Raw genomic sequence first — 11762 nt, 5'->3', positions numbered from 1 at the left:
TAGGAAAGAGAGAACTTGTAGTAACAATTCTAGAGATGGGTTAGTGACTTGTCTGCGGTAATTAAAACTTGCCAAACTCCTCCACTAGAATCTGGTCACTATTATAGAAAGGTTCTGAGTTTGTAGTAGTTGAAAGTTAAAGAAAAAAAAAAAGTATCATCATTAAAGATTTGAAGAATTGGAAGACAGCCAATTATTTGGGCAAGAACAGCAGAAGAAGCTGGTTCAAGTTGCTGGGTAACTGGGGTGGTTACAAAGAAAGGACTACCCCATGGTGAGAACTTTTTCTTGTGGCCTGAGTTTCATTTTCGAAGAAAGTTGTGGGTTACATAAAATGCAGAAAACTACAAGGAGTGAGTGAAATTGGTATAACAGGATGATAAGAATGAACCAGAAGAAGCAAAGCATGCATCTAAAACCACTGAAGATAAGACTGAAAACTTTTTTTTCAAAATGTTAGCTTCTTCGGGGCGAGAGCAGGGTGGCACAGTCTTACCCCACCCAACCTGGAGCCTAGGGTGAGGACCATGGCCCTACTGCCTGTGGCTAGGTGCCCCAGAGCAGATAGGCCCCACAGCTGGGAGCGCCTCTCCAAGGCCCACCAGCTCACTCACACCAAACCTGAGTTCCCCACTGGAGCCAGGCTTTGCTGGCTGTGCCCCAGCTTAGCGTGGGGAGGGGCCTGTGCCCTTCAGGCTACCTTGCCCCCCAGCACCCCAGCAGGTACCCTGAGCGGCCAAGAGGACGACTGTAGGCTCCATAATAAACTAGCAAACTAGTTGTTGGGAGAAAGGAAAAAAAAAAAAGTTAACTTCTTGAGTGTTTAAGAGTAGATATCTATTTATTAGGACTACATAAATGGTTAAGGACTGATATTCACATACATGAAGCATGAAGGAAAGAAAATATTGAAGGTGACATTGCTCCTGGAGACAGAATGAAAAGCTCACTTTAAAAAAGAAAGTAATTGTGAGACTGAGGATCCAGAGAAGGAAGTGTAGCAGATAAAATTCTGATGCTACCAATGGTGGTTTAGAATGTGGCACTGGGCAACTGTAGACTGTGACCAGAAGGAAACCTGTTTTGTTGATGCAACACAGGGACCCGATGATGAAGAATCCTTGCCTTAGTATTTAGCATCCTAATGATTCATGAAACACTAAAAAGTTAATTAGAACCCTCACAAGATAATAAAAAAGAAAAAACTGTACAATATGTTCCTTATGCCAGAGGATTTTTTAAAAATGTCTCTGATATAGAAAACAGACATTTGCGGATTAAAATATACCCAACATCACATTTCTCTTATTTTTTATTCATTTTATAATTTCTTATCTGTCACATTGATATGAAATAGAAATATGAAATAATGTCATTTTAGTTAGACCATTTACACTCAAAATGCTGATGTGAAATTTGACTGACTGATATGAAATTTCTCCAATGAATTTTATAAGTATATTTCCTCTCAGTGACAACTATTCTTTCAGAGTTTCAATATGTTTTCTGACACTAAATTCTGGAAATTCTTTCCCAATGAGTTAAAAACAAAAAATTGGCCTAACTGGAAAATTAGTGTGGTATTAAATGTAGTTTTCTAGCTTTTGAAATTGAAAGTATTACACTTAACCCTTTACTAGTATTTGTATTAATGTTCTTTTGATATAAACCTTATTTTTATCAAGTGAAAAATATTGCTATAATTTTGATTATGTATTTATTAATAATTCAATTTCATATCTAGTTTTATGATTACATTTTAGACCATTCACTTTGGGCCAGAAAATATTTATTTGACCAATTCTGAAATACGTTTCCATCCAATGGTGATGAATTTCATGAACTTACTTTCTGAGGGAAAGCCTAAAATTTCATTTTATATTTTGTATTATTTCTCCTTTATCAATTAATCCTTTCTTGACTACAACTGCTGACTATTAAAGATTAGAAAATTCAATGGAACAAGAGTAAACCTAAATTAACCTTTTCTTTATTACTGATTTTAGAATTAAAAATACATTGAAATTTAGTTATTCCATTACTTGTAAAGAATAAAACAGTGGGTTTGTTTTACTTACTTTCCAGTTGAAAAGTAACTAAAACTTATTCCCCACTACTTGTCAGATATTGTATTTCACTGCTAACTACAAGTTAAAAAAATGTGTAGCAGTATAGACACTGACATGTGAATTCTGAACTCACTATTATGGAGGATACTGGAAAGTGTTATGGACAGCAGCATTAGAAGATTGAAATGTCTGTGAGGTGCAATGTCAGTGAAACCAATATTAAGAAAGATATACCACTTGCCAGAATCCCCAAATCATATTGCTTGGTGAAAAGTCATATAATAAATGCATTCTGTGGATTTTAAAAAATATTTTAGGAAAAACATTCTAGATAAGACAGAAAGTCCTACTTGTCAAACACATGAAAGCTAGAGGCAAGAATATTGGAAGATTTATATGAACAAATATTATACTCTGTTTTTGTCATTACTCATTGTTACGACTGGGAGCTATTACTAATAGATGTGATTGCTAGCAGTTTACACTAAGTTTTGTAGAGTGAAGGTCTGTAATCAGGCTTTGTGTTTTCATTTCAGTGACCTATAATTTAGGGTTTTCTAAAAATATAGATGTATGATAGTTGTCCTGGTTTCCTTTACCTTTTTGCCATTCACTAATCAATGCTACCACCATCTGCAATAATAATCAACCCCCACAACTTACATTTTCATGACAAAAGTCATTTTTCACTCTATCAGTTACAGATTTATCAGTTTGTGAACCTAGTTAATATACAAGTATGCCTTTCTATTCTCTTTAGGATAAGATTCAAAATCCTTAGCAAAGTTCACCACTTAAGAAGTATTATTTGCCTGCTACTAGCAATGATTGGAAACATGGTAAGTTTATTAAGAAATTTGCTATATTGTTTTCTTTAAAAATTGTAAGCAAATGTAAATAATTCAGAATCCGTATTAAACCCTCTTGATGGCATCTTACACCCATGGTCTGTCTCTAGCTCTGTTCTACCAACATAAACTCTTGTCTTCCATTCTCAAGGTCATCGTATGTTCTAAGACCATTTACAAGAAAATCTGCCTTTATCTTCACAGAACTCAGATAGTTTTTGTGACACTGTTCCTTAGTAACTAAGCACAGGAGGTCCAAATCCATTGTGGTAAGGCACACACCCTCTTTGACATTGATGAGGACCCCATAGCCAGCACCTTCTCTGGTGCCTTCCTTTCCCATAGAAGCCCTTCACACTCAGAAAAAGAGTTTGGAGGACCTAACTACTCTATCATCCTCAGGGCCAGAGTCAAAGGAGCCTGATTCCTTCCTACCAATAGTGTGGTAACAAAGTCACTTTTAAAAAGGTCTAATTGGTCCTCTACTCTGGTTTTGTTTTAAATAAATTGAAGCTGTGTAATCTAAAATATTCATTTAAATTCCATAAGTTTTTTAAACTTATTCAATGAAAATTAAAAATCGTTATTCTCAAAGATAAGAGGTATTTTTATTGGGATATTTTACAAAAACAAATTTTTAGTATTTAGTTAACCACGATTACTTTTTAAGAAACTAAAAACTATTTGGAGGTAGAGCACTGTGGGAGCTGAATAATATCCTATAGAAGACAACTCCCCATAGAGATACAAATTTGAATCACTTCATGTACCAAACCACCTTCACAAATTTGAAGGAAGCCAGTAAAAGAACCATTTTAATGTAATAATAAGAAAGACACAATGAAGAAGACAGAAGTTTACTCTAACTGCAAAGAGTCTGAAGAGTAATTCCTTCTACTTTGAAATTTTTTGTTGTTGTTTTTGATTTTTATTGGTTGGTTGGTTTTGGGAATATTAAGGATCAAACCCAGGACCTCCCACATGTGGGACAAAAACTGTCAGTTGCTGAGCTGCAACCCCAACCAGGTACCTCAAACTTGAGGAAGGGAGAATAAATTAATTTCAGGTCGTAGACTTAAAAACCAGGGCTACCACGGTGAAATCCAGAGATAGAAAGAGTGTTGTAACCCATGTCCCCAGACCATTTCTGTTAGGACTACTTTAGCCTGCTGGCTAAGTGAATACTCTACCCCTACTCACCCAAACAAAAGTGACAGAGGGAGGACCTTACAAAAACTAGCGCAGGACTTCATGTTGGAGCTCAACATCAGGGTCAGTAAATTGATACCCAACATGAGACAGGGAACAAAGTCTATACTCAAAACAGAGTTCAGAAATGGAAACTCCAGATCTATCCAAGCATGAGAAAGAAACTTATTTATAGTGAGTTGTGCTTGAGTTTTGGCTCATATCATTGCCAGCCTTGTGTGGAATTGGATCATATTCCCCTTCCCAAGACTATATAGGCGCTTTAACTATGAGACTAAGGCATTATACTCCTAGCATCACCTGGAAGCCCATGAATGCACTGTTTTCACCATTTGTCCCCTAACCTGGTGCAGGTAGCTGTCCCAAAGCCAGTTCTTACAGATGAAGCCTCTAGATTAGCCCAGGTACCAAGTATGAATGTGAGCCCTGAGATAGACATACATTTCAACCTCTATTGCCTCCAGTTGTGGCATTTGCCTGGGTGCACCCCAGAAACTGAGTAGGTGTTTATGGCTTTGAAGCAGTGGTAACCCAGGTTAGCATCAGCCTTGGTAATTAAGATACTGCCTTCAACAGCTCTATGTCCTAACCTTGGATAGCATAACATTTGGCAAGTCTGTTTGCTTCGGGTAGGACAGAGCAGTAAACATAAGACTTACATAGAACAAAGTACCAAGTGGTGAAACCTAACATGTGACAGATCCTAATGATTCCCATTCTTGGACTAATGCCAAAAATGAAAACCAGGTCTGAAACATTTCTGGGGCCAGGGAGATACACAGTAGAGACACATGGCTGTAGTCTATTGGTCTTCTATTCCAGCAAGCACCATCTGTACTGGATGCAGTGTACTTGAGCCATGAGTTCTCTTAAGCAGGAGGCAGACCATAGAAGTGTAGGTCTTTTTCTCATACAAGATATTGATCTTGGCAAAATGTGGATTCAGAGTGTGACTCAGCATTGCAATAAATTGTGATACTATTTGTGGTCATAGGTGCAATATGGGAACTGGGGACTTCTTTCTCCTTGATGATTCTGCAAAATCCAAGAGGGATCTCTCAGTACATTGACCACATGTGCTAGACAAGTATATGGGTGTACACTGGGCCCAAGTAGAGGAATGTTGGGGATGGGCTACTCTGAAGTTATTTCTTAGTTTATGCTGAATAACACATCAACTGTGGATTTGGGACAAATTGAACGTGAATCAGCTTTTAATGCTCAGAGAAAATACAACAGAGGACTCACAGTAAACATGCATTTTGGTCATCATGTAGTGCTGAAAGAGTAGAAGTTACTATGGTCTCAGAGAAAGCCCATATAGGGTCAGGGAAGCTTTTTGAGAATTTTATAGACAGTTGCAAACAAAGCCAGATTATGAACACTGGTCTAAAAACTCCAAAGCATGATGTTATCCCATCCCAATATGTAGCAAAACCTTTTGAGGAGCCATGTTTTCACCTAACAATCACAGCAAAGTGCCAGAAACCAACCATTGGGTAATCAATATGGATAAACTGTGAGAGAATTCAAAATAGATGTTTTCAGGAAACTCAAGATGCTTCAACAGAATGTGGATAAAAAATTTAGAACTCTAACGGGGAAAGAACAAAGATGGAAGCAATTGAAAAAAAATCAAGCAGAAATGTTGAAGAAAATACTAAGTGAAATTTTAAATATGAGAGAAAAATCAATAACCAAAAAACATCCAACAGAAGAATGCATTATAACCTCAAAAACCAGATTTTTGAAGAGACACAGAAAAGATAAAAGTGAACAAAAATGAAATAGAATGAAGAAAGCTTTCAGGAACTTCAAAACAGCATTCAAAGACCAAACATTTGGATTATAGAGTTAAAGAATTTGAGAATGTCAAAGATGTAGGAAAAGAAAAAAAAAAACAAGGAGAAAATAAGAAACAATTTTCTAATTTTCTAACCCTAGAGAAGTTTGTGAATAGTCAAGTATCAAAAGTCAAAGGCCACCTGTCAATTTATTTCAATGTATCTTTCCAAGATATGTATGATCAAAGACACAAAAATGAAAGAAAATGAAAAAATTCCTCAAGCACCAAGAAGAAATAAGCAAATACTTATTAAGATTGTCCCAGTTTACTTGTAGCAGACTATGCAACAGAAACCTTATAGGTCATGAGAGAGTAGTTTGATATTTTCATAGTACTGCAGACGAAAATAAAATAGAATAAAAACCAATAGGGACAAGGGCTGTGACTCAGTGGTAGAGTTTGTGCCTAGCACATGCAAGGCCCTGGGTTGGATCCTCAGCACCACATAAAGTAAATAAAATAAAAGTATTGTGTCCAACTACAACTAAAAAATAAAAATTAAAAAAGAATAAAAACCAATAACACTGTACCCAGCAAAGTTGTCATTTAGAAATAAAGAAGAGAAAAAAATATTCCTAGATAAACAAGAGCTGAGAGAATGTATATCCAATAAACTTATCCTATAAGAATGCTAATGAAAGTTCTTCAAACTCAAAGAAGATATTTATGAATAATAAAAAAATCATAAGGTATAAAATTAATAATAATTAATGGTAATAGTAACTTCAGAGAAAAATTCAGAATATTCCAATATTAGAAATATTTTATGTAATGTTTGACCCAAGTATCTCTCTCCTTGGTCTATACCCGAAAGACTTAAAAACAGCATACTACAGTAACACAGCCACATCAATGTTTATATCAGCACAATTCACAATAGCTAAATTGTGGAGCCAACCTAGATGCCCTTCAGTGGATTAATGAATGGATAAAAAAAAGTGGCATATATACACAATGGAATATTACTCAGCAATAAAAGAGAATAAAATCATGGTATTTGCAGGTAAATGGATGGAGTTGGAGAAGATAATGCTAATGAAGTTAGCTAACCCCCCCCCCAAAAAAAAAAAACAAATGCCTAATGTTTTCTCTGAAATAAGGAGGCTGATTTATGGTGGGGTAGGGAGGGGAAGCATGGGAGGAATACTTGAATTCTAGATAGGGCAGAGGGGTGGTTGGGAAAGGGAGGGGGCAGGAGTTAGCAAGGATGGTGGAATGTGATAGACATCATTATCCAAAGTACATATATGAAGACACAAACTGGTGTCTACATACTTTATATACAACCAGAGAAATGAAAATTTGTGCTGTATATTTGTAATAAGAATTTTAATGCATTCCACTGTCATTTATTTTTTTTAAAAAATCAATACAAAAATAAAATAAAATTTTTAAAAATGAAAAATAATAAACTAAATATGTTAAGAGATAGGCAATATGTAAAAATGCAAAAATGAGACATCAGAAAATAAAATATGGGGAGGAATGGAGTATAAGTGTAGTTTTTTTTTTTTTCAAAAACATATTTTCCCTCTCTTTATGGTATCTTTTTTGTCCTTATAGAAAGTTACATTACTGTCATTTCAAAACAGCTTGTTATAATCAAAAGATGTTTTTTGTAAACCTTGGGATAACCACAAAGCTTGAATATATAATAGACAAGCAAAAATAATGAGAATGAAATCACAATACACTACTTGAGTAAATAATTTAATTACTAAGGAAGAGCACAAAAGTAGAAGCAGTTTAGAAAATGACTATAGTAAGACCTATAATCAATTGATAATTACATTAAAAGTGATGGATTAAACTAACCATTAAAAATGTACAGTGACTGAATATATTTTTTAAAAGACCCAAATATATGTTGCTTACCAAAACTTATTTCACCTCTAAGGATACCAATAAACTAAAAATGAAAGTGAAATAAAATAGTTTAGTGGATGGAATTCATAAGAAAGCAGGAATAGCCATATATATATTAGTTAAGATAAAATTTATATCAAAAGTAATAAAAAAAAGATAAATAACTCATTATACCTTACTACAGGGGTCAATTCTCTAAGAGGAAATAACAAATCTAAAAGTGTTATCCCAAATTAGAGCACCTAAATATGTAAAGCAAATATTAACAGACCTAAAGAGACAGAGGCTCCGACTCAATGATTTTTGAGGACTTTAAGAACCCCCATTCATCAATGTTCAGATCATCCAATCAGAAAACTACCAGCAGATGTAAATTTCAGCCTAGACCTTAAAGAACCTAGCAAACATCGGTAGAATTATCCACACAACAACTACAGAATAGATAATCTTCTCAATAGCACATAGATCATTCTCCAGGCTAGATCATTGGATAGTTTTATTTTGTTCCTTTCTTTCTTTCTCTCTCAGTCTTTTGCAAAGGGTGGGTTGACTGGGAGTTGCAACCATATGAGCTGCAACCGACAAGACTTTTCAAGGGATGAAGGCTTAGGCAACTAGGGGCAGGGCAACTAGGCGCTATTCCAAATAAATCCTGTGCCATTCTGTGTCTGACCCCCAAAGCTTCCTGTCCATTCCACAAAGCAAAATGCATTCCATTCATTTCCAATTGTCCCTGAAATCTTAACTGTTCTAGCACTGCTCAAAAATCCAAGTTCACCATCTCCTCAGAGATGAAAGGCAAATTGTGAACCCTTTTAAAAATAATAATTAGAAGTGGAATCCAGGTATAGCAGGTGATCTGGGAGCAATTGTCCCTAAATTGCATTGTCACCATGTCGCAGAACATGGGCATTAGCAAGAACTGGGAGCGGCCCTGGCCCTGGCTCAGAAATGAATTCAAGTATTTCCGAAAAATGACCATAAACTCTTCAGTAGAAGGTAAACACAATCTACCTACCAAAAGACCTGGTTCTCTATTCCTGAGAAGAATCGACCTTTGAAGACAGAATTAATAAAGTTCTCAATAGAGAACCCCAAGAACTTACTCAGGAGCTCATTTTCTTGCCAAAAGTCTGAACAATGCCCTAAAACTTACTGAGGAGCCAGAATTAGCAAGTAAAATAGACATAGTTTGGATAGTAGGAGGCAGTTCTGTTTATAAGAAAGCCATGATTCAACTAGGCCACATTAAACAGTTTGTGACAAGGATCATGCAGGAATTTGAAAGTGACACTTTTTTTTTCAGAAATTGATTTGGAGAAATATAAAATTCTTCCAGAATACCCAGGTGTTCTTTCTGGGGTACAGGAGGAGAAAGGCATTAAGTACAAATTTGAAGTTCATGAAAAGATTGATTAATGTGAAGATGTTTTCTAATTTATTTCAGGTTATCCCTCCCTCTAAAAAAATTATATATTTTATATTAGAATAAAAATACTTAAAATAATAATATATATACTATATATACTAATGGTATTTGTACTAGAAAAATATTTTCACTATAAAGAAATGATTAATATTTAGCAGATAGATAGGTTTAACTGATTTAAACATTATATATATATGTATATATATATATATATAAACATCATATAATGCCCCATTAATATGCACAATATTTTTACATATCAGTTAAAGAATAAACTTAACTTATATTTTAAAAATATAATGTAGAAATATCAACTTTTAAAATGAAATGACAAATAACAAATAAAAAATGTTTTGACTCTCAACATTTGCAAATGTTTCAAACAAATGCCAAAGTAAATTTATTAGAAAGACTGGAATATTTTACTTCTCATTCAGTAGTTCATTTTCTACATAATCTTGGAAAAGGAACTTAATTTCTTTTGTCAAATAAGTAATAACTTTCAATTAGTTGGAAGAAACAGAATTATTTGATATGTGCCAGCATAAATAATTGCATAGATAGTTTTCCATTTGAATTAGATATGGTTTTCATTTAATAAAATTTATCCATTTAGCCTCATAAACATAGTCAGTGACCTTATATGAAGGTATAGTACATTTCCAACACTGAAAAACTCCATTCATGTTTGTTCATTGACAAGACCCTCCACAGTGTGTTATCATTAAAGTATTGGTTTTCCCTATGATCAAAATAAATTTAGTTATACAGTTTGAAGCCTTCTGATTCTGGCTTCTTTCAATTTTAATTCAAACATATTGGTTCACATTTCATCAATCAATTCCTTTGTATTCCTAGATTGTATTTCATTATATCGATGCAATATATTTTATGTGTTTCACCATTCAAGTACAAATGAGCTGTTTTCCTTTTTTTTTTGTTCATTGAAAACAAAGCTTCCATAAATATTTACATCTAGATCACTATATTATTTCAGTACATACATCAATATCCAGAAAGGTCATCAACTGATCATGTGGCAACTTTATGCTTAAAGAAGATGACAAAAATATTTTTCAAGTGACTGTGACATTTTGCATTCATACAAAACTTCTATGACTTTCCTTTACTTCATGATTTGCAAGAGTGGTTAATTTTTTAAAAATTAATAAAATGTAACTATCTCATAGAAATTTAATTTTCTTTTTTCAAAGTCCGTCAAAGTTAAATATCTCTTTAGATCCTCAACAAATTATCAGTGTTTTACAGAGTGCCTGTCCAAGTATTTTATTCATCAGTGGGAATATTCTTATTGATTTTAAGAGTACTTAATAATTTTGTATGCAGAATTAAGATTTTAATATATTTTCTCTCAATCTGAAACTTTCGCTCCCATTATTTTATTTTACCCAAATAGTACACAATCTTCATTATGATGAATCCAAATTATCATCGTTTAATTTTACATGTTGTCCATTTTGTTTGCTTGTATGCAAGAAATATTTGCCTGATACAAAAAATTCCTATAAAGGTTTTTTTGTTTCTGATTTTTTAATTATAAATTCATTAAGTCTATGAAATATTTTGAGTTTTTTTTGAAGATATGAATTCAGAATCATTTTTAGCAGACCTATGTCAAATAGTTTTAACACTAAATGAAAAAGTACCCTTCTCCCAAATTGTTACCCTTCAAGCCTTTATTGAAGACTTACTGAGCTTCTACTTGAGTATCTTTTATTGGATACTGTATTTTATTTCATCATCTGTATATCTATATCTTCTCCAATTTCACACTACCTTGACTAGTGGAGCATTGTAATAGATGTAAAATGTAGGTAGTGTGAGTGGGTAGTGTTCTAAGTTTTTTCTATTTTGGTTTCTTTTATATAAATTTTATGTCCTAAATTTACATAATTTTAAATTGATTAATTTTTGTTTTCTAACATTTTCTACATCTCCATGCCCTATTAGCCTCTGGTAACCATCATTCTACTCTGTACTTTTATTATGAGTTCAACACAACATTTTTAGATGCTATATATAAGTGAGAACATGCAATATTTATCTTTCTATGATTGGCTTATTTCTACCTGTTATGTTGTACCTATTGACCAATCTCTCCTCCATCCTCCTTCCCGCCTCTTATCCCCAGTTTGTGGTAATAGCTATTCTAAATTTTTATGAAATTACCTTTTCAGATTCCACATAGAAGTGAGATCATGTAGTACCTGTTTTGGGGGACTTGGCTATTTCACTTAAATGCAATATCCTCAAGGGCTACACCTGTTATTGCAAACCATAGGATTTTTCTCATTTTTGGCTGAATAGTACTCCATTATGGATGTATACCACATTTTAAAAATTGTGGCCATTGGTTGAATAAATGCTTGTGAAAATATAGAAAAAAAGGATAATTCATATACTGTTGATGGGAACGTAGATCAGTATAACAATAAGGAAAACAGTATGGAGCATCCTAAAAAAAATAGTGCTAT

At 33.8% G+C, this 11762-nt stretch overlaps 1 pseudogene; it reads left to right on the top strand.

Moving 5' to 3' along the window:
• The first annotated feature begins 2893 nt into the window (after window positions 1–2893).
• On the top strand, window positions 2894–9257 carry LOC144365113 (dihydrofolate reductase-like; annotated as a pseudogene).
• Window positions 9258–11762: the final 2505 nt, after the last annotated feature.

Source organism: Ictidomys tridecemlineatus, chromosome 6 (assembly GCF_052094955.1).
Source record: "Ictidomys tridecemlineatus isolate mIctTri1 chromosome 6, mIctTri1.hap1, whole genome shotgun sequence".
Taxonomy (NCBI): domain Eukaryota; kingdom Metazoa; phylum Chordata; class Mammalia; order Rodentia; family Sciuridae; genus Ictidomys; species Ictidomys tridecemlineatus.
Note: the sequence above shows the minus strand (reverse complement) of the source record. Positions and strands in the feature narration are given on the sequence as shown.